General features: G+C 38.7%; 1 pseudogene; it reads left to right on the top strand.

Annotated features, from left to right (window-relative positions):
• The first annotated feature begins 15006 nt into the window (after positions 1 to 15006).
• On the top strand, positions 15007 to 15124 carry LOC117241221 (annotated as a pseudogene).
• Positions 15125 to 22598: the final 7474 nt, after the last annotated feature.

Genomic DNA, 22598 nt, shown 5'->3' with positions numbered 1-22598 from the left:
AGAATAATTTCCATTTCGGTTACTGCACTACCCCTGTTATTAAATAGGTTTTGGAGTTCGATATTTAATTGATTCACACAGATTCAGTTTTTATATTCTATATTTCACCACCATGTACAGCCATATGAACACACCGGATACTCTCAGATAATTAACACGTGGCAGAAACTAAAACAAAAGGGCGTCGTTAGAAGTCGTACCAACTTCGCATGTAGGAACTAGTGATCATACCAACATGACATTTATCTCAACAGATTAAACAGTACTGAACTCTATGATGATGCGCTAGCATGATATAATGTCGACGACGAGGTAGCGTTGTTTGCTGATTGGTTATACTTCAGGACTACATGTGGGACCTCTGTACGATCGCTGGTTAAATCGGTCACTTTGCGATATGCTTATGAAATCTAAACGTAATTCTTTTGTTAACATTTTCATAATTATACTTCAATTTTAGGATTAATTAAACAAATATTTAATAATTATTTTAATATCGATTACTATATATAACGATTATTATAATGCGAAATTTTATGTGTAAATAGTATGTTAAAATGTGTAAATGTATATAAAATAAAATATATAAATGTGTGCATATGCAAAATATATTACATGTGTGTGTACCTACATTCAAAACACGTAACAGTTATACAATATTCTAGATTACGAATTTGGATTTATCGTTCATTATGTTCTTTCATTACAATTTAGTTGTCAGTTGCAAATCGATTCATAAGTTTCATAAGGGAAGGATCTTTTTATTGCAAATAGACTAATGGAAAGTTTTTCTCTAAAATCAATTGCAAATAATAATTTTGAATAAAAACGGAAGAAGAAATGTCTTTCCTAAAGGAAGAAAAATGAATAAGGTATGAAAATCTAATAGCTGATAAAATTTTATTCGTTATTCCTTATTGACTGTCGATATTAGACCTTGATATTTCGTGTCAGGTATCCCTATCTCTGACATTCAATAAGAAAGGAGAACGTTTGTTTAGAACCTTACGTCCTCGAGAATGTTTCTAGTCCTATAATAAACAGTTTTTGTAAACAAAATCTTATTTTTAAAATTACATATTTACATACATTATATTTAAAAGTCTCGCTCTGACAAAATAATATTATTATACAGATGTATAGCATTACAAATTAGAAACCGAAAAGACATGTACCTCTGTAGCTCATAACTTTCTTTGACGAAAATTTATTCCTATTCTAATTATAAAGTTTTTAGTAATAATAATAACAAAATAATGACTCGATGATTGAGTACATATTAACAAAAATACCCGTATCTGAAATGTTTATTATTTTGAAACTTAGTGAGGTACAATTATTTCATAAAGTTTATTATTCTCGCTTTGTTTCGTGCAAAATCAATAATTATATCTTCGTAATTTCAATTTTCACATAACTTATTCAAATTAAATAATCAATTAGATAGTCTTCCCTGAGACATAGTAGTATGTATATAATTTTTAATTAATTTTAATCTAGAGAAAGCACGCCCTGCAGAAGCGATTGGAATAATTAGTAATATTCTTGAAGTAACATAAAATTGGAAAATAAATCCTTAATTTTATGTATCATATTCGAACATTGCATTGCTGTTATATACAACAAATTTTTACTGTATATGTCACCAAATATTTTTATTTCATCAAGCATATCGCTTCTATCTACATTTCGATGATTTTCATTTTCTAAAATAATGTCCAAATTCATACGGTGTTTAATCGGTTCTTTTGCTTTCATATTTTTTAGTATTGTTATGTTATATAGAAATCTGAATGGTACAGACTCATGCTCAATGCCTAATTTGCATGAACCTTTCTCCGATTGAAAATATTCTCTGATCAGCCATAACTAAAAAGTGCTTTTTGAAAAAGAAAACTTCGGTGTTATGCGAACGTGTAAAATTTAATGAAATGTCATTATTAGAGCAGGTGAACCTGTCGAAGAGCTACTTGCTCATCGATTTCGATGCCCTTGAAATATATCGTGAGATCATGATTCTGAACAACATTTTCTTATAGATACGAATGCTCGGTCTTAGTTTTCGTTATATTCATGCAAAAGTATGTTTGGTATCATAAACATATAAATCCTTTTTTTATATTTTATATAAAATTAAGAGAATAATGTTTGACATCTTATCTGTAAATAAAATAGTAGACGGTATTATTTCTTCTTCTAATGTCAACCAGCAATTTTCTCTTAATGTCCCTTTAAGATGTCTTAGAACCAACAATTTATTCTACACCGGTCAACACATATTGCTTTAATCGTGAGCCAAATCATGCTAACTCCTTTTGTTCGAAGATAGATCAACTTTGGCAAATCACAGTCTCCTTAAAACACTTGCTGGAACGTTTATTTTAATTTATTTGTATGCTTGTATCTATATTTAATATATATATTATTTCGAGCATATATATGTCGCGTTCACATTATGATTAGGGTTAGGTGAGTGTAACGAATGTTCATTTGGATTAATCATTGTTGTTATGTAATAGAGAAGATATTTACTAGTGCAAATATAGTAGTAATTAGATACTCGAGATGCTAATGACGATGATGTGAGATCGGACGAGAACGAGTGCACTCAACGTAGTATGAGAGTTGGCTGAAGTAAGTAGTTTTGTTACTTGCTCTTAATATTCAAGAAAAAAAGAATATTAAAAAAACAGATGTATGTAAAAATGAGAATGATACAATGTATGGCAATAGTCGCATAGTACTAAAATATTTCTTTTTTTCGATGCTTATATTATAGATTATTAAAAATAGATTATTAAGGAAAGCAAAAAAAAAAAATTGTAAAAATGAAAAAACCAATACCACACGGAGTTCCCAAACGTTGAACCATCCAAGTACCATTCGTGCCTAGCGTTGCTTAACTTTCGTGATCAAACGAAAACGAGTGCTTTTTTAATTTTAATTATAACGTTTATTGCCCAAAGAAATACATATTTTGTATATAAGGCCGAAAATTTTTACTATATCGAATGCTTTTTCAAGGCAGGCGGCTACTCGTTACTTTGCATTGGGAGCCCACCAGATGTCTGACGTTAGTTTATTTATTGCGTACAGTGTGGAATGTTTGTGTCGGAAGCCGATATGATTGTGTTGGATTACGTTGTTTTTTGTGCGGAAGGAAACTAGGGGGTTGTTTATGACTATTTCGAATACTTAGCTTATGTTGGATAGGAGGGGTCGCAGGTTTGATTTTGTCTTTGTTTCCGCGTCTTCTTTTTTTATTTTGCACTTGCCTGGTCAATGCGACTCAATATATTTTACGCACCGATAATTAAGGTTACAGTTTTGTGAGATATGACATAACAGTTGGCATTTGTGGCGTTGCGTCATGTAATTTTTTCTGGTTTTTCCCCATTTTACCCTAAAGTAATTCAGACGGCTAATTTTTGGTAAGTTACTAATATTGCTATGAGAGAATACTTGGACTATGTATATTGGGAGCAGTACGTTGTTATCTATTGATTTTTTATTGAGATGCGTGAAACTTTTTTTAATTGGACGTCGGACATCTATAATGCTTGCAACTCTATGAGTATTTCTATCTCAGAGATTTATTATTTACATATGTATAGAGGAATATATATAGGTACTGAATTAAACCATAGATAAACATATGATAATGAGTGGACTTGTGGAAAAAAATTACTTCCTCTTCGATTTCGATGGGTTTTGAATATATTATCCGAATATATTATTATATTGAATATATTAGTATCCGAGATATTCGCAAATAACTGTCGATAGTACTATAGTGTAGTCAGCCTATATTTGCGTGCTGAGGCAGCGTATGGGTCAGTATTGGTTGCCCAAGTCCACCACTATTCTATCTCTTATCTTCTGTTTATAGTATATATAAACGAGAATTGGGCTAACTCAATGTCCCGTGCATAACTGCATAGGTTGTAAGAAATGTCTATTGTAAACCAATTAAATGTAAATGTCATCAATGTATTGCGTTAGGGTTAGTCTTTTTAATAGCTTGCTTGAAATAAAAACAAGTTAATTATACAAATACTGAACGAATTGATAATTGATATTATTTTTCGAAATAGAACAATTATTATTTTATGCTAATCATTTCGCGTGTAACCTACGAGTGCACTCAAATTTTTCCCTCTTAACTCCTTTCTAACCTCATCTTTTGTAATTATTGCGGCTTATTTACGGTGTATTTACATGCGTGTGGTATTCGCTGGATAAACACTTCTCAAGCTTGTCGAAGGCGCGGCCCCTTTCCCCCACAGTAGTTACATGATAATAACTTTATTTGCAGTAAAGTTCGTCGATTCGCGGATAAATATATCGAAAACTAAATTGAGAATGCGATAATCACGAGACTATCAATTTATGTTATTTTAAATATAATTATTTTATACGTCTTTCAAATTTATTTGTGAAATTAGAAGTATTTGGAAAAATAAAGAACAAAATAAAGGATTCTGTTACATTGAACTGCTTAATTGAGCTTAATCACTAAATAAGTTCGGATTATCCTTTTCTCTTTCTTGCTTCAGTTTTTCCTCGGTCCTGTCGTTTTCGACGAACTGATCGATCGTCATAATGACATTAACAAATTAATATCTTATTCGACAATGATAACGGATTTATTTTCATTAGAAAATCGATTGACTGTGTTTACAATCAGAGCATCAGCATTTTCTTTGGCCTGATTGGTTACAAATCTAACAATGTGAAATTCACCATGAAGCATGAAGATAAACTTGCATTTAATTTCATCGTTTGAAAAAAATTGTCTTTTGAACGACGCATTTTCACCTTACGAAAAAGCTTTGTTGCTTTTGTACAAGAAGAACTGTTTTCATCGGAATGGTTATCCGAAAGAATAATTTGAAAAAACACTCTGTATAATATAAATGTGTATATCTGTACTATATGCGAATTCACCGCTAATCTACATCGACCCATTAGCACCTATTCTATGGTCATAACTGACCATATACCAGATCAGTGCTTTTCTATTCTTCGAACGAATTTCTGGTTTTTACGAACATTCATAGTAAACTTGTTTTATGTAGCGATAGTTTATTTTTTGGTAATTGTTCACTGGTAGAATGTCTACAATGACTCAGTACATTTTCTTCCTTTTGAGTCTGATTTGCTCGATTTCTTTATTTATGTGTTGTTTCCAAACAAATTTGTCTGGATGTAGATGGTCCGGGCAAAGACCTGATTATCTAACTGTTTTGATTTGCTGTATGATGTGGTGGTTGAGAATAATAAGAGATGTGGTACCTTTCCTTAATGTGAATATAGTGAGGTTGCATTTACCCGTATTTTCAGTTTATTTCTATCTATTTGGCCGTTCCTCGAGGATTTCGATGTGAGTTTGTAGCTGTAGCTACATTAGAGTAGGTTCTAATTTATTTTATATAGTGTCGTACAGTGACAACTATCTACTTGCCAAGCCGCGTTACAAGAAAAAACCTGGGAGCACAGGAAATTACTTTGAACCCCGAGACAGTTGGGCTGATATAGTCGGCTGCCCGAAAGTTCCATTATAATATTTCCGAATTAAACATGATAGAATTTGGAAATATTGCGCTATAACGGTTTGTGAACAATATAAAGGAATACCGATAATGTGTAGGTCAAGGTGGGTGTAGGTCGTAAGATAAAGGATAGTGTAGATAAATATGACAAGGTGTATTTATAAACAAGTTATTTACTATAAATTATTTAATATGTATACAGGCCAGTCGTATTATAGCGGCGATAGTTAGAGTCAAATTATTAATTTTGGTTTTTTATCGTAGTTAATATTATGTTGGTTGTGGCCATGTTGAAGGCGAATCAGGATAGTCCTGGCCGAGGTCGGTGGTCTGGCCCTATAACAAATAATATCAACAATAATATAGCAAATAAATATCATAAACATCGATATCATTTGTAAGGGAATGCACTTTGAGTATAGTGAATTTATGTTGAACAGTTTTTGGGGACTAGATTGAAATTAGATAATAATTTTGTTACTTATGTTATAGATTTACCCGTTAATTTTAAGGAGATGCAATTGTTCAGGCGCCGTTAATTCACTGGATATGTCGTCCTGGTAGAGAAATGTTAGGTTGGCATGATCGCTAGTTACTACAAGCTAAGTTGGTACGACTTCTAACGACGCTCTTTTGTCTTAGAAATCGACCACGTGTTAATTGACCGAGTGTATTCTGTGTGTTAAGACGTGTCTTACGAGGCGATATATTATTACAAAATATATTGGAGAAAGTCGAATCTGCGTGAATCGATTGATTAATAAACCCAAACCTATATCCTTTAACAGGTTATGGGCCCAGGGCAGTAAACTGCGGTAATAAAAGGCATTACTTTTGAGTTTTTGTGTTTTCTGAGATAATCCAAGAAGAGACCACGCCATGGTCGACCAGGAGAGAATAGGTGATGTGGACAGCGATATGAAGCCGGCCCTAAGAAAGGGGAATTACGAATATTGGAAGACAATGACGGAAGCCTCGTTAATTTTCCTGGGTTGCTGGAAAGCAATAGAGCTAGGATTTACGGCAGCAGAAAGGTTGAACCCAGAGTGCATGAGGATGGACAACATGGCACGTGCGTACCTTCCCGGCATATTCGCCCCGAATATCTTGGGGAAATTAGGACTTTGAAAACAGCAAGGGATTCCTGGAAGGTGCTAGGGGACGTCCACCGGAGGTCTACGTCGATAGACACTGTTTTATGCATACGGGAACTGGGAACTATAGAGAAGACCCCCAACATGGATATCTCCACATACTGCGGGAGGATATACGACCTATGCGACAAGCTCTCCAACGTAGGATTAAAAATTGAAGACCATATGATGGCATGTTTCGTTTTGGCCGGCCTCGTGGCGGATCCAAATTGTGCAATGTATATTAGAACAATAAGAATCGATAAGAGTCTAACCATGAGGATCGTGAAGTCCGATCTTCTACTTGAAGAAAAACAGATCGAAGCGGCCATGGATTCATCCGAGAAGAACAACGCAATGGCGACCTGGAAACAATGGAGGCCCAAGCCTCAACAAAGCAAAGATGGCGCGAAACCAATGCACAAAGACCAAAAGGATAAGAAGTGCTACAAATGTGGAAAATGAGGCCATATGTCGTACCACTGCCAAGAGGAAAAGGGAGATAAGGAGGACCAAGACCAAGGAGACAAAAGGGAGAGAGAATCAGAAGACAAACCGAAGTCCAAGGGACTTATCTCCACGCTAACTCTATCATCTATCAGCCACGTGGAAAGGGACAGGATCAGCTACCTTGACTCGGGGGCCTCAAATCACATGACTTCGGACAGGTATCGGTTCGTGGAGTTCGTGCCTGCAACTGGACAGATCAGGATTGGTAAGGTGTACCTGGAAGTCAAGGGAAAAGGAACGATCGTCGTGAAGATGACTAAGGCCTGTGGCGGCTGGAACCTATACTTGTCGAACGTCCTGTGGGTACCTGAATTAAATGTGAATCTAATCTCAATCAGGCAATTGGCAGTATGTACGAGGGATGAGGCCATCGGTACACATGATGATGGGGATGTAATATTTAATTCAAAGGCAGGAGACAATGTGTATTACCTAGAGACAATACCAGGCATGTAAAGGCATGTAGCAAACGTTTCCGTGGAGAATGATCAGGAAAGACCTGGGAAAGATGACGACATTGAGGTCATTGAAGCCAAGGCATACAAAAGTATCGTATCATGGCATGAGAGATTAGGTCATCTACATGGGAATGCGATGAGGAAAATCCCTGTAAGTAGTGTGAAAGAGGACGCGAGGAAACATGAGGAACCATGCAGAGTCTGCGTGAAAGGAAAGATGACCAAAGTACCATTTCCGAGGACAGCTCACCACATGTGTCAACGCCCTTTAGAAATTGTTCACAGCGATATTAGTGGCAGAACTCAATGCAAGTGGCTGGGCGGAGGTAATTATTTTGAGACCCTTATTGATGACTTTTCTCGTTTCATGCACGTCAGAATCATCAGTAGGAAGAATGAAGTACTCAAATGTTTCAACGAGTACCAGGTGGAAGTGGAGGCTTTGCACCAATCCGAAATAAGTGCCCTCCAAACTGATAACGGGGTTGAGTACACGGGGGAAAACTTTGAGAAATATCTGAAGGAGAAAGGCATCTTACACAGAAAGACCGTTCCTAGAAACCCTGAACAAAATGGGGTTTCCGAACGAGCAAATAGGTCGAAATGTCTAGATGTTTACTCATCCAATCAGGACTCCCTGACTATCTGTGCCGGGAGGCTGTGAACACGGCATGTCACATAAGGAACCTATTTCCATTCACCGCTATCGGAGACAAGATCCCACTGGAATTATGGAAGGGTAAGGGATGTGACCTCCAAGGGGAGATTAACAGACTGAGTGTGCTTGGATGCAGAGTCTGGTATCTGAAGAGTCCAAGCGGAGGAAAATTCGAGAGCAGGGTGGATGAGGGAATATTTGTAGGATATGACAAACAGGTCAAAGGTTATAGAGTTTACCTGCCGAAGACCAAGAAGGTGATAATATCTTGTCATGTCAGGTTCGTGGAGAACACGTTCCCCTACAAGAACGCTAAAGCGGAGATGAGCAATATAAAAAGTAGGTCCTCAGAATGGATATGGGATGTAGAAGCCTTTGAACTTGGAAGGGGAGTTGGCCAGACTGACGTCGAAACACAGAGTGATGGCGAAAACGACGAAGGGGAGACTGACTACTTTATGGATAATTTAACGAGTGAGAATAATCCGGTGGAGGCTGTGAGTGTACCGATTGTGCCCAGGAGGCCGGCAAGACGGCACAAACCGAAAACATGTGATAATTGTGCTCATACTGCGACCGTTTGTAAAACTCAAAACATGTGTGTACCTGTGAATGTGTACGAAGCCCTGAGGGGGCCAGATGCTCAAAAGCGGTCTGACGCAATAAGGAAAGAATTAGACAATCTAAAAAGAAAAGATGTGTGGGACATTGTGCAAAGACACTTAAATAAAAACGTTATAGACTGTAAGTGGGTGCTTGTGATAAAGAGAGACCCTGATAGGTGTAAGGCTAGACTGGTAGCTCGGGGATTCTGGCAGAGACCTTCAGTCCAATAGTGAAACGCAGAACTCTAAGAATTCTGCTTGCTCTATCTGCGGAGAATGGGTGGGTTTATGAGCACATCGATGTGGAACGTGCGTATCTCAACAGTTCTCTGGATGAGGATATATACATGGAGCAACCAGAATTTCCCAAGCCAGGGAAGGACAGAACTCAATTTGTGTGTAAACTTAAAAAGAGCCTGTATGGACTGAAACAAGCTGGGAGAATGTGGTTTAGGCACATCAATAGTATTTTAAAGGGTATGAGTCTGAACCCATGTGTGAGCGATCCATGTGTGTATGTGAATGCGTCCAAAGATTTGATTGTAGCTGTGTATGTGGATGACATTCTTGTGTTTGGGACGAAGGAGTGGATTGAAATATTCAAAACTAGGATTAAGGACAAATTAGACGTAAGAATGCTAGGTGTAGACACTCAATTTCTATCCATCCGCCTGAGCATGCCAAACAGCACCACTGTGATATTTGATCAATCCATACAGATAGGTCAAATGCTGGATCTGTTTGACATTACTCGTGAGGTTGGGGTGGTGGGAGTGTCGACACCGCTAGCTAGAGAATGCGAGGCTGGTTTTGATATTGAACGTGATGAGCCTCTCGACAGCAAATTATATGAACAAGCTGTGGGGCACATAATGTATGTAGCTACTGTAAGTCGTCCTGATGTTGCGTGTGCAATAGGGAAACTAAGCCAAAGATGCGCGAATCCGACTGTATCCGATTGGAAAGCAGCGAAGCGGGTATTCAGATATTTACTAAAGACCAAAGACTTGAAGTTAGTATACCAAAGAACCGGGCAACCTCTGAAGGTGTTTTGCGACTCGGATTTTGCGGGTTGCACGGTAGACAGGAAATCCAGGAGCGGGTATGTGTTCATACTCGCTGGTGGTGCGATATCCTGGCTATCCAAAAAACAACCGATTATAGCTCAATCGACGTGCGAAGCGGAGTTCGTGACGATGCAGGAAGCAGCAAGGGAAACAGTGTGGATTTCCTTACTGTTAAGGGAGTTGGGCCAATTGTCATATTGCCCTCGCCCTTGCAAGATCTTCTGTGATAATATCGGAGCTATTTCATGGTCAAAGGATGAAGTAGCTGCCGAAAGTTCTAAGCACGTCCAAGTGCGTTACTTTTATATTAGATTATACGTATTATATATAGGGGATATTAGATTATACGTATATACCTAGTCCTGAGAATGACGCTGACATCCTTACCAAAGGCTTAAATAGGGTTAAGACTCAGTATTTCACCAAAGCTATGGGGCTTGTAGGAACTACGATCAAAGGGGAGTGTTGAAAAATGTTAGGTTGGCATGATCGCTAGTTGCTACAAGCTAAGTTGGTACGACTTCTAACGACGCTCTTTTGTCTTAGAAGTCGACCACGTGTTAATTGACCGAGTGTATTCTGTGTGTTAAGACGTGTTGTACGAGGCGATCAAATATATTGGAGAAAATCGAATCTGCGTGAATCGATTAATTAATAAACCCAAACCTATATCCTTTAACAGCCCTAAACCAGGATATTTAAATTTTATATTATTGTATTAAATAATATTGTATTGATAGGAAGTATTTTATCGCTACAATTATGAGTTTTGATTAAATATAGCATAGTGTCGCGTCACTACGAGAAAGGAGGTCAGTCGTAAAAAATGGCAGTAATTGTATAATAACAAAGAACAAGCCAAATATACCGGAATAACTCATCGGCTAGCGGTTGTGTCTTGTTGACAATCGATGTCACGCGGTCGATACAATGTTTGAGTGGGCTGTGTTTAGACACACAACATAATTTATAAAATAAACAATTCCTATATTTGATTTAAGAAATGATAGATGGTTTGCGAGCAGTATTTATTAGACAGTGGCTGAAATTCAGTTTATAATTTGAATTTAATAATTAAATATCTAACGAATGAGTGTTTAGTCTATAAAGCACGAATGGAACAGATGATAACAATCTACAGAGCGTTCGTGCTTGGCGGGTGTATTATTTTGTTTTGTTTACCTAGTGGATGGGTATTCTGTTGCGACGGCTTTAAATTTGTAGATGTAAATAATGGGATTGTTTGATATTATTATAAGGAGTGGGCGATCACGGCATGCACCCTGAGAGTTGTATAGCACTGGTAGAGTTATTCGAGTGGAGATAGTCGCTAACTATTGATAAACTGCGTAAAATGCACTTGCACTTGCACATAAATTCAATCGAGGTTGTTAGAATCACGTGGCAGGCTAAAGTATATGTCGGAGATGAAAGGTCATCGGAGCCTTCCCCTTGGTATTTCGGAAAAATTCCTTAACACCGTAATCTAGAATCTACCATAGCTGTAATTAAACAATTGTAGTCACCCAGTCCGATTGTAATTGTTCGAGATTTGTGATGATGAGCTTGGGCTCAAGGCGACAATTAGTCGCCGAACGTAGCCGCGGTCAAGGGATGAACGCTTTGTCTAACAAAGGCATTGAGTAACCCTATAGCTCTCCTTAAAAGAAAGATTTGTAGCGGCACGTGGCAGTAAACATTCCAACGGTTTCTGTCCCGTAGCTCGCCACACGCAGATCCTATTCTCCGGGCAGGATGTTTACCAGATGCCGACGCGTCTCCGCAGTACGTGATCGGCTAGCCCGAGGACCGTTATAAACACTAATATCTAGTTACCTAAAATCCTTCAACAGATAAACAGTCTTTGTCCCAGTTACAGGAAGACAGGAGAGACCTATTTTTCCACGAACGACGTCACGGATGTCGCGAGTATGTGATCATTGTGAGCTGTGTCAACTCTGTAACATTTTTGTGTGTGTCAATAAAAATAACTTCAGTGTAAAAAAATGAATAGCTTCAGTGTGGAATCCTTACCTGTCCCAAGCCTCCGCCAAGAGGACGACTCGGGCCCAGATTCGGACTTTGACTCGACATATATGTAATTGTACAGCATAAGAACATTTATATAAATAATATAATTGTACAATAAATGTACGCAAACATTGACATTATTTATTGTTAGGGAAAAATCGACATAAATTTCCTCTATATTGTCTATTGTAATGATCAAGTTTATTTCGTTGATTGGTGGTTCATCGGCTTATTCTGTTTTTGCCGAGCACACGCGTTTTTGTGGCTTGACGGTGAACTCGACCTAGGCAGTTTTTGCATAAAAGAATGTATGTGTGTGTTTGCAGAGAATGCCTACATGAAGACAAGAGGGCTTAGTCAGCGAGTTCAAGCGGACGTCTCTCTTTACCTGGCAGTTAAATAATATTTCAATCTCCCGTAATCTTTCAATCTCCCGTAATCTTTCAATCTCCCGTAATCTTTCAATCTCCCGTAATCTTTTAATCTCCCGTAATCTTTCAATCTCCCCCTATCATACCTACATATACTATGAACAAAATACTGTATCCGGTAGCAACCTACGCATAGGTTGCACGGACGCACAACTATAGGCAGAATTCATTCAAGCGATACCGGCAGTTTTTCGCGAATATCTCGGAAATTAAGCAAGTTCAGTCCTTGTATGGATAGGAAAAGATTTTTCAAAATATAGATTTGCACGACATACGCAAAAAACATCAAAATCGAAGTTTAGTCAGTCTTACTACAGTTTCAGTAAATAGTGAATATAGACTAATATCTACGTAACATAGTGTAATTAATATCGCAATCTCGTTATACAAACTTGAACGAACGTATAAAGTGTCAATTTTGAACGATCCTTTAGTTTTACGATTTATTCCTTTTTTCGCTAGCCGAACCGTGGACGTCAACCGACATGCCGGTGGAAGTGTCACACGCTCAAGAAAGGCCACCCGCTCAGAAACAGTAATAAAGTAGACGAAACATCCTGCATGCCATAGCTATCGAAATAATAACAAAACAGCCCCTCCAAAGGGACTAAAACCTCCATATAAAAACCCTCCTAAATTAGCGCTCAACACATTATTCTGTTGTATCACTTTGAACCGACACTCTGTTGGATTTATACAATAAAATTTCCATCAACTTATACGAAGTTCAATTTCAATCAGAAGCAATGTCTACTGTCCTCTCTCTCCTAACCAACGTTATCATCAACAAATCCGATGGTTAGACACACCTATCACTAGCTTTCCTCCGACAGAGCATCGTCACAGAACTTTACTTATTTTTCATCGTTAGAATAGTCAACATACCTTTATCGGGTTTCTACCCTTAAATCAATCGTTTACTTAACTTGTACATACGCACCAGCGTAACTATCTCTTTACGAAGTTGTTGAAATAAACATTAATTTATACCTGTTAATTTAGTGTAAACTCAATTGAACCACCCCTATTATCGTAACAGAAATTAGGGGATCGATCAGTTTGTAACGTCGCCCAGAAGCCAGGAATCCGCCGACCTCAGGATATGCATACAACACCTGGTCATGCGATAGCGGTGAGAATAGACAGTAACCGAACTCCCACCCGTGATATATATGAATCATAGTGAGGAGGCAAAGATCCCAGTTCTTTAGTAAGTAAGTCAGTCTGTATTTTGCTACTGAAGTGTAACTTCGCCTTTTGAATAAAGTATTGTTCATTCGCCTATCTTTTTTTATATATATCGAAGATGAAAGGAAAGCCGAAGCCTTTTCTTGGAAATTTTGGGAACATCCTCTACTCTAGCCTAGATTTTATCCTAGCTGTAATTGTTCAAGATTTGTGATAGCGAGATTGGGTTCGAGGTGACAATTGGTCGCCGAACGTAGCCACGGTCACGGGATGGACGTTTTGCCTAACGGAGGTCTGGAGTGGTTGTATGAGTTTTCCGAGAAATGTGGTAGTGGCGGCATGCGGCCTCGGGAGCGGGCCTAGCCACGTGTGATGTTGCCTCAGAGGTCCCGATACAATGGGACATACATTGTATTAATAATCAAACTCGAGGTAGAAACTGCCTAGCAACGGTGTTTGGAACTTTCTCGATGCTTCCAAACGAGTATAGAAAGCAAATGCAATCGTACAGCGAGAAAAATCTCCACGAGGCTGGCATTCGTGCGATTGTCTTGGAGAGTAACACATCGAGCATTTTCAACAATCGTATTTTTGCGTCTAAGATTAGTCTACGCTTAGTAAAGAGTTATTCCGTTGACCGTGGATTCGTTTAAACACAAAAACGTTGTTAATAGCATTCATTAAACTTATTATTCGTAAATCATACTATTCATTAAACTTACTATTCGTTAAATAAGTTTAATGAATAGTGCTAGTCAAATGAATAAGTCTAATCAATAGTTCAATGAATGCGCTATTAATAAAGGAACTTGTTTGGATTCAGAAGATGGATACACCTATTGGCAACCACATCCACTATTCCTATGTAAGTTCGAGCAATATGACGTCTTGTACGAAGGAATCGCCACAAAAATTCAAGAAATAAAAACCAATAGCAACCCGACGCTACCGGGTTTTGCCTTTACGACTTAAGAAATAACCTTTGTGCTAACCAAGACTGGAGAACAGCCTTTGTGCGGATACACCCTGTTATCCACAGAACACCCCAAGCTCTTTTTCCTAAAAACGACTAAAGGAAATACATTTATACCCAAACGTAAAACAGCAGTCAAAAATTTGGATATATTCGCATACGTTAACTCAAAATTCATTTACGTAGAAAAACTGTCAGAAGACAAATAACGGCACTCTATCAGGATATATTGACACTAAGATGCATCTCGGAAAAGAAAATAATAGAGAATGCATTCAGTCTAGCAACTATATTACCTGATGAATTTGCGTATGCAATAACCAAAACTCCAGGACACATGGCTTTGGTCGCAGGAGAAGCAGTACACATAGTTAAATGCATTCCAGTTCAAGTGAAAGTAGGCAATGCCCTGGCCGCGCTGAGTGCACTCGTTCCCGTTAGATCACGAAAGTTAAGCAACGCCGGGCACGGATATTACTTGGATGGGTGATCGCCTGGGATTCCGTGTGGCGTTGGCAGAGCGCGCTGGGCCCGCCGCGCCCCCCATGCGGTGGTTGATACGGATGCCAGCGCGAAGGTTCGTTTCTCAGAGGAGATTCCTGATCAAGTGTTGAAGGCTTTCCTACGCCACCATTCCTCAGATCAAGGGGGGGTACTTGTCCTGAAGTACTCTCATGGTGTTTAGATAGGTTTCGTGAAATGTATCCTGATGCTCCGTGTGTAGATTTTGACTTTACTTGGTAACAGTGCCTTATTTATTCATGTGTGTATATATGCCTAAATGTGTTCCCAGCGGGCGTTATTTTATTGGAGTGATTTTGTCTATATTCTTATATTTTATTTAATAAGATATGTTTTGTTTGTTGTTTTTCTCCCTTGCATTGACACGCGGTGAGTAGCGTCGGCTTCCGGATGACGGGTTGTGCATCTTGATTGTTGATTTGGTATATTATCATTACGTAGATTTTGATTACTATTTGCATGTGATTGTTGCCTCCGGTGTTTGATTTGATTTACTGTTATGAACATAGGTTTTGGTCATTTCGATATTAACGTTTAATGATGCATACGGAGGTATCTTCGTCAGAGGTTCCCATGCGGACTGTTCCAGTGCATATCTTGTTTTGTTTTCTTTTATTTAGTTTATCCTTTTTCGTTCATTTTTTATTCACTGCAAGTAGTATTCCAGCGCAAGAAGAAGAGGGGTTGTAACCAGCCACGAGAAACAAACCATGGATTAAAACCTTATAATAAATTATTAAACCCTTAACTACTCATGGTGAACGGATTAAGAAGAAATAATAAATGACAATTAATACAATACACAGTAGCAAAAATGTTAAAATCTGTTAACGAACAGTCACGAGAAAGGAAAACTGGATCGTAATCAGCTATCAACCCGTCCATGATTGACGAATTAGAAGGAATATATGAAACACTGAAAGATAAAGGCAATACCCCGAAAGGAAAATCCCATTGTGACGCACTGACAAAATGAATCAACAAAAACTTCATAATAAAGCGAGACATGTTAATAATAAAATATTTTTGTTCTGTTACACAGAATGGGCGTTGAATTTAACAATCAGAAGAACCAATTGTTATACCTTCCGGATAGAATCTTACCTAAGGACTACCCGGATGCTTACGAGGAATTGTTATTCAGTTGTTGCGTCCATCTAATCCGCTCTGCTTACTAGTTCCAATATGTTTTTATTTGTCAAGACTGATTGGATCCGGAGGATCAAGAATTACACGAAGATACGCCAACACACTTGCTGTGTGGAGTACCGGAGCGAACTACAGCAAAGCATTGCCGAATGTGCGATATAGATATGTCACAGATACAACCCGCGACATCCAGTACTGAGTGTATAAACGCTTACATGGATCTTACCGAAACCGAAAAAAGTTTTCTGGCTTTTGGAAAGATAACTTGCCCCGTTGTCCCCCTAGATGACTACAATATCATTATCGACAACTTACACGGATAAATACATATACATATGCATATTTATACATATACATACATATACATACATACATACACATGTCGGATCACGATTCGAATCTTGGGCGCGCGACGACTCTTCATGTGGACTAGCCATCGTTTCACAAAGCCGAGATTTTATTTACACGTATATACAGGTCTATCACTAAGCTTAACAAATAATAAGTACAACTAATAATAAGTCTAACAAACACTAAGCCTAATGAATAATACGATCTACGAATAATTAAATTAAATAATACTATTAGCAATGTTTGAGTTCAAACGAATCCACGGTCACCGGGATAACTCCTTACTAAGCGAAACTAACTTAGACGCAAATGCGATCGTCGAAAATGCTCGATGTATCACTCTCCAAGGCAATCGCAAGAATGCCAGCCTCGTGGAGATTTTTCTCCCTGTACGATTGCATTTTGTTTTCTATACCCGTTTGGAAGCATCGAGAAGGTTCCAAACGCCGTTGCTAGGCACACTCGTTGGAAGCATCGAGAAAGTTACAAACGCCGTTGCTAGGCAGTTTCTGCCTGGAGTTTTGATTACTAATACAATGTATGTCCCATTGCATCGGCACCTCCGAGGCAACATCACACGTGGCTAGGCCCGCTCTCGAGGCCGCATGCCGCCACAACCACATTTCTCGGAAAACACATACAACCACTCCAGACCTCCGTTAGATAAAACATCCATCCCGTAACCGTGGCTACGTTCAGCGACCGATTGTCACCTCGAACCCAATCTCGCTTATTACAAATCTTAAGCAATTGCAACTATAATAAAATCTACGCTAAGGTACTAGAGGATGTTCCCAAAATTTCCAAGGAAAGGCTTCGGCTTTCGTTTCATCTCCGACATACATATAATTGTAAATTACTATAGTAACGGGCCCAAGAAAGTAAGAATAAAAAGAAAAGAAAAACAAAAACAACAACTCAATTGAAAACGTAACAATAACAATTAAAATATTTTTTTCGTGGCAGCGGTGGGATGCGCTCCACAGAGGATTAAAGTTCTTACGGTTATTGACAAAATATAATAGAGAATATGGCAACTCCATTAGAATCATTGAACGAAGACATGCTCTTGACATTGTCAGAAAAACTAAGAGCATGTGATGCAAATTTTCGAGTAATGAGCCGACATGAGTACAAAAACCAATGAATTACAAGACGACATGCGTTCACTCAAAACAAAAAAGGAAATCGAGACACCCGTATCACTGCCGATAATTCCTCAGGTGACAATACCGACAGACGGTAGCCCCCAACCAATTAAGTTAAAAGACGCGATCGAGTCAGTACCAATATTCGACAGACATCGACCCTCAGTATTTCAATTTTTAAGAGCATGCGAGCGCGCACGAAACATGATTCCGCGGCATCAGGAGCCTCAATTGGTAAAATTATTAATGAATAAGCTTCGCGGGCACGGGTACCTCGCCGTAGAGGACAGTCAGCTAAACAGTTTGGACGATTTCGGGAACAAATTAAAGGATATGTTCGGCCCAGGGAAATCCCTTAACGAATATAAGGGAGAATTAGGAACAATATTGGAACGACCGGGGGAAGACATACTAGACTATATAGATCGCGTCAGAAACCTTAGGTTAGCAATAATGGACGGAGAAAGATGTGTGTACGGTATTATATCTCAGGATGTTCAAGACACAATAGATTGAGACACAAGGGAGGCCTTCGTTAAGGGACTCCCAAACGAGGTATATTTGCGAGTAAAAATAGCGGGATACCATTCTTTAGAAGAACTCGTATCGCCAAGCCGTTAAAGCAACGCGAGAATTAAAACGAGCAAACGACAGAACGCAATACCAACGTCCGACACCTCCGAACAATTACAATCGTAACAACGTTCGTCCCCCGAGCAATATTAAAAACATCGGAAACAACCGCCAGGATCGAAGACCTATATCGCCGCCGCAAAATGGCCCAAACGCTCCGAGACAAAATGCGCTAACATGCAATTATTGCAAAAAAACCTGGGCATTTGATAAAAGATTGTTATACATTCAAAGCCAGAGTAGACGCTAGGATAATCGTACCCTATGCATCGGAACAATCGGGAAACCGGGCACGTCCTTCGGGAGAATGGGGCGAGCCACGAAGGAACGATATTCCGAATCGCCCGAGAGTACAGGCAGTAGCAAGAAAGCCAGCACCTACGCCAGTAAAACAAACACGAGCAGCGATCCCCGTAAAATCAACTACACGATCTACAACAAAAACCAGAGCGAATGTAAAGCCGGCTGTAAAACCAACGGAACCACCACCAAATACTGTGGGAAAACCTTCCTGCTGGATCAAAAAGAGAAGAAAATACGAGAAGAATTGACAAAAGAAAATCACCAAGGATCGGACTCAGATTTGGACTCTCCGGATTGTTTCAATAAAAATGAACGAAACTCCAAGTACTCCCACCGCTAGAATAGTCTCCCCAGATTTAAAAACTAAGACAAATTTACTATTAGACTCCGGATCAGAAATCAATATTGTTACGTTTTTGTTTGGTTCGTTTTGGTTGTGTTGCCGTTAATTTTTGAATTCAGATTAGATTGTAGTGTTGTCTGTTATTTAATGCGATTGACAATTAAACTCCACGTTTCGGGTGACCTGCTACGCGCAGGAGTACTGGCACGGGAGAGGATTAAAGTTGGTGAAAATAAATGTTCGCTTAATCCTATTATATTATTAGACAAATATTCTTCACAAAAAATGTTTATTCATATTCTAATTGGAAATTGTCAGAATTGTCGTTGAAATTTCAAATACTCGAAGTTACTCGAATCGTTCGCAATACGTTTTCACTCTTATTAATTACAAGATTTTAATTTGATAGATTTGCAATAATTTACAAATTGACAAATGCAAACACGTCGATTAACAAGACTAACAAGAACTGGGGAACTGAGGAACTCTGAACTAAGGAATTATCTCTCTCTCTTCTATGTCGCTACGCTTATTTATATGTCGGATATGAAAGAACACCGGAGCCTTTGATACTTTGGATAATCCCGCAAAATTGTAACCTAGAGTCTACTATAGCTGTAATTGAACAATTGTAGTTATTCAATCCGATTGTAATTGTTCGAGAGTTGTGATAATGAGCTTGGGCTCGAGGCGACAGTCAATCGCCGAACGTAGCCGCGATCACGGGATGAACGCTTTGTCTAACAAAGGCATGGAATAATTCTATAGCTCTCTTTAAAAAGGAAATAGTTGTAACACTCGACAGTAAACATTCCAACGGTCTCTGTCCCGTAGTTCGCCACACGCAGACCCTATTCTTCGAGTAAGATGATTGCCAGATGTCGATGCGTCTCCGCAGTACATGTTCAGCTAGCTCGAGGGCCCGTTATAAATCTTAAGATTTAGTTAACTAAAGTCCTTCAAATAGACAAACGGTCTTTGTCCCGACTACGGGAAGATAGGGAAGACATATTTTTCAACGAGCGGCGTCTCCCACTAGCAACTTTCCCTCGAGGGCGGCTAGCATCTTTTTCTAACCACCGATATGGAGATTGACCAATTAGCAGCAACGCCAATTTCCCTTACTTTCTGAACGAAGGCTTTTCTCGACGAATCCGATGATCTCGTGTCCTTAAACACACCTCATTATAGTTTTCCTCTGTGGCATCATCGGGGCGTGAAAGACATTCTCGCTCGCGACCTCATTGATGAAAGGAGTAACCCTTTACGACCAGTGAATATTACGCGTCCGACTTAGATTTTGTGAGTACGTCCATCTATCATCCCGTCGACCGCGGATTCGTTATTGAACCTAGGATCATTGTCATTAGTTTCTCGAGTACCTAACTACCACGGTTACTTGTCCGGTTCTATAATAATCGTATTTGCACTAGTCAATGTCTTCTCTATTGCATAACGACAACGTGTAACCCAAACGAAGATTCGTTTCACGCCCCTAACCCTAATTCTAATGTAAACCCGACATATATAATGTGTAATAATTAGTAGATATCTTAATGTATACATATTTTTAATTTTTTTATTGTTACTGAAGTTGCAGTTATTGAAGTGTGCTAATCATTAAATGTGTTCAGGGAAAGTTCGGTCACCGAGATCACGCTGTTGAACAGTTTGCGAACAATCATTGGATATATGGAAGGAATTACGGTTTAGGACCTGCATGGCCAAATTTTTATGTCCTCTGTTTGGAACTCTATTCTATTCGGGAACAAAGATTCACGATGGAAGTATCCGTCAGAGAGGTTGTCCTCTGCAACTTTACATTGTGAACAGTCCTTGAAGCTGTTTGCGAAGTAACAGCAAGCAAAAGAGTTCTATTCGAAAACCAATTGGGGGGCAATTTACGAAGTTCAGTGTTTGGCCAGCGGGCACTGATCTTTAGACGAGCGCTTTACTCCAATGGTATCTCGTAAGATCGAGAGTGGACAGCGATCGTGGGCGTGTAGAAATTTACAGGTTACTATCTTTAAAGAGATTTATCAAAGAACAGAAATATCAAATAACAATATTTGTACAAGGAATATAGTAATATTAATAGAATAGCTAAAATGGCAATCATTTTAATCATACTAATATACTATAATGATGGAAGCTAGAACACAAAAGTTTATAATATTATGAAAGGCTTTCGAATATGTAGAATAATTGAAATCCTTAAAATCTGTTTTATCAATCAATCCGTAGATAGACCTTAAATGGCAGACCCAGCAGAACTTAGAACTGAACTGTGCTCCTCTCTAGCTCATTAAATTTTGGGTGATTCTTGAATCAACGTCTGTGTTTAACCTGAAGTAAGTCTTTAAACCGCAGTGTTGCTAATTTGTTGCTAATTTATATATACAGTTACGTGCAAAAGTTTTTGATAACATGGTTTTACGATAGAAATCTTATAATATGATGGAGTTAACTTGCTCTTTGTCGTAAAATATTGTTGATATCTTGTAGCTATGCCTTTCGCAAGGATAATAGCAGCAACGTGGCCGGTTTTCTTTAGAGCATTATTTTGGCCAGACCAGGTCAGAATTTCTTTGTCTTTGAAGGTAACTAGTGTCTAATAAGACATTTTCTGAGCGCCGACGTTGACATGCGAATGACATCTCATTGTCCGAGTTTCTCTGAGGCACCGCGATCTCTTCCCAAATTCATTGCCGGAATGACGAGACCTCTTGAAATGATCCACACCTCTTGAAGTCGCCCTAAGGTTGGACTCGCCACCGTCGCCTGGAAGAGATTAACCTCATTTTCGAGGATACGCATCGTTTCACGCAGAAGCGCGTATATTCTAACCGGTCGTACTTTATGGGATGGCTACCTGAGCCTATGAACATAGGTAGCCTTCAGGCCTTTAGAAGGAGCGACAGCTGCACCTCTTCTATCTCCCGCATAATCTCAGCGCCAATGTCGGTAGTTATTCGGACAATTATAGCGCTCTTGACATTGGATACCTGTTCAGAGTCGTCCCCAGAAAGGATAATATGACGACTTAAACTTGTTTTATTAGTTATCAAATGTCCATATCGTAAATTATTATGATTAGTTTATTAATGATAAATGGATTAAACAGATGTTAATTAAACAGAAAACAGTGGTTATTAAACATGACCCAATTGCAATAAACGTATAATAATTAAAACAATTAAATAATTAATTAACAATTCGTCAACGCAAATTCAACTCTCTTTTAACAACACCATCTTGATAACGCAATCCGCACTCTCGGCCTTCTCAATTCATACTCCTGTTAATTCGTTTATCGTCCCCTAGCATCCCCTTGTCTTTTGTCATAGCCCCAGTACGCATATGCTGAGCAACCGCTTGTTTATAATTCACCCCTAGGCAACCGCTTGTTTACGATCCGCACAACACCTCTTAGGCCCCTCGTGCATGATACTACATTCGGCCGTACCTGACAATCACATCTGCCCTCGGATGTGCTCATCATCACTAATTTCACCCTCACCTCTCAACAACGTCCCACCATTT

The sequence above is a fragment of the Bombus vosnesenskii genome, unplaced genomic scaffold (genome assembly GCF_011952255.1).
Source record: "Bombus vosnesenskii isolate JDL3184/JDL3185 unplaced genomic scaffold, Bvos_JDL3184-5_v1.1 scf7180000015444, whole genome shotgun sequence".
NCBI lineage: Eukaryota > Metazoa > Arthropoda > Insecta > Hymenoptera > Apidae > Bombus > Bombus vosnesenskii.
Note: the sequence above shows the minus strand (reverse complement) of the source record. Positions and strands in the feature narration are given on the sequence as shown.